Source organism: Rattus norvegicus, chromosome 1 (genome assembly GCF_021556685.1).
Source record: "Rattus norvegicus strain SHRSP/BbbUtx chromosome 1, alternate assembly SHRSP_T2T, whole genome shotgun sequence".
In the NCBI taxonomy this organism is placed as follows: domain Eukaryota; kingdom Metazoa; phylum Chordata; class Mammalia; order Rodentia; family Muridae; genus Rattus; species Rattus norvegicus.
The window spans coordinates 237667815-237670268 of record NC_141534.1 but is presented as its reverse complement, the minus strand read 5'-3'; positions in this window follow the sequence as shown (position 1 = coordinate 237670268).

The window sequence follows — 2454 nt, the reverse complement described above, 5'->3', positions numbered from 1 at the left end:
TACCTAAGGGAGACTATAGGGCTTGCCGGACCATTTGGAGCCACCCCCTCCCCTTCCTTCACTCCCTAGAGGTGAGTCACCCACCAGCTGAGTGTGATGGATCATCCCGGACGAGCCCCTACCTGAAAGGACAAATGAAAGAACCCCAAATTGGGACTCTCGCTCCAGTCTCGGGATGGCGGCATGCCCCAGGAAGCTCGAGAAGCCATTCATGATGTAATAACAAGAGGCAGCTTTATTAACAAGATCTCGGGCCGACACCGAGGTCTCGGGCTGACACGCCACGCATCTCACGCAGGAGATAGAGGGCCGACGACCACGAACCTCTTCAGGCAGGGATTTATATAGGGAAAACCAGGGGATTTCGCACGGTTACACAGGATTGGCTAATTCAAAGCACTCACAGTTACTTTTGGTGCGGGATTACATCAGCAAAGAGTATGTGCTATCTCTCACTCAGCAGGGGGATGACCCATTCTCAGGGAGTGAAGGAAGGGGAGGGGGTGGCTCTTTTTGAAATTTAACTCTTCACATGGTTTTATAAAATACATCAGAAGGGGCCTCCAGGACCCTGTTCTTGACTAGCACCAGCACATTCTGCTACTAGTTACTACTTTGTGTCCTCTTGCTATGATAAAACATCAAGAACAAGGTGACTTCTAAAAGAAAACATTACACTGTGCTTTTGGTTCTGGAGCATTAGAGTCTGTAGTGGTGAAACCAAGGCATGGTGGATGGAAAAGCAGAGAGCTCACAGTTGAAAGTGAGAGGAGAACAGGAGCTAAGCACCCTCTGGGAATAGCTAGAGGAGTTTGAAAGCACTCTGCAGTGATGTACCTCCAACAGCACTCCCCTCCCCCAGCACCTCCTAATCCTTTCCAAACCAACAGGGACCAAGCAGTCAAATAAGAGATTCTATGGGGCCATTCTCATTCATACCCCCACAGCTACCTTCATTATAAGCACAATGCTGACCCAAAGAGTGAACTATACTTGGCCCTGTTCTGTGCAAGGAAGATTGCTTTTTTTGTACAATACCTTCTTGCCAATTGTGTACTCTACTATCTTCCTGGCTTCCTTCCTCCCAGAGCTCTGTGGCTGCTTTAGTCCCTCCAATGGGAAAAATGCCCTTTCAACATTTACATTAAAAGTATTCTGTTGGGGGCTGGAGAGATGGCTCAGAGAGTAAGAGCACTGGCTGCTTTTCCGGAGGTCCTGAGTTCAATTCCCAGCAACCACATGGTGGTTCACAACCATCTGTAATGGAATCTGATGTCCTCTTCTGGTGTGTCTGAGGACAACTGCAGTGTACTCATAAATAAAATAAATAAAAAAGAAAAAGAAAATGGCTTCTTTGGTAGACTCTTAGCTCTTGAGTCTCTTAAAAAAAAAGTATTGTTGAGGATAGTCCAGGCTTTAAAATTAATTTGAAGAGTCATTTATGGAAACTTACCTGCCCGAGAGTATTACACTTACCATCCTAAAGAGCACTACTGCCCTAGAAAAAAAATTCAGGGTAGATAAAGTTTAAATGTAGGGGAAATGGGTGGGTTAAAGAACACACAAAGAAATAGGAACCAAACCCCCCCCCCCCTCATTCCAGCTGTTCCTGGGCTTCATTTGTCTTGACAAGTCTGTTTCTGTTTGCATTGCTGTGTTTGGTTTCTGGTCAAGTTGGTGGAACATTAAAATAACACAGTGCTCTTGCTCACTCTGGCAGCCTGGTTGGCTTTGGTAGAGGGATTAACACTGCTATGTGTCACTGGATGCAACCAGTTCTTTGTTCCTCTGGCCCCTCTTGCCCAAGCTAGAAAAGCACACCTCTTTAAGATTGTTTGGCAATGCCAATCTGTACTCTTCATTTTGACCTGACAAAACCAAAGCATACCTGTTTGGTTCTAAGTTCTTGCTGGTCTCCACAAAAAAATCAAATGACTCCTTCATTGGGCTGTTCAAGACCATCTGGTGGATGCAAGAATAGAACCCAAATTCACATCTTTGAGAAAAGCCTGATGCTCCACCTTTCAAGGGTGCAGATCATTTCTAAAGGGCTTTCAAAGCTGACAAAGTTAGGGTTGTTTCCATAACATTTGCAGGTGCAGCAGAGTAGCTTAGAGCAAATGGTGCACAACCTGGGGGTCGAACAAACCCTTTCACAGGGGTTGTGTAAGACCATAGGAAAACATAAATATTTATAATATGATTCAAGACCATAGGAAAACATATTTATGTTATGATTCATAATAGCAAAATTACAGCAAAATAATGTATGGGTCCATGATTTGCTGAAGAATGATATCCCAGACTCAAATAGTATGCAAAAGCAAAGAAAGAGCATTTTATTGTGCAGAAGTCCAGCACAGTGGGCATCTACCATCTTTAAAGATGGAGGTTTCCCAGTGAATTCACAGATATGATTTAAAGCACATTAGGCGGGGGCCCGAACCTCGCTGA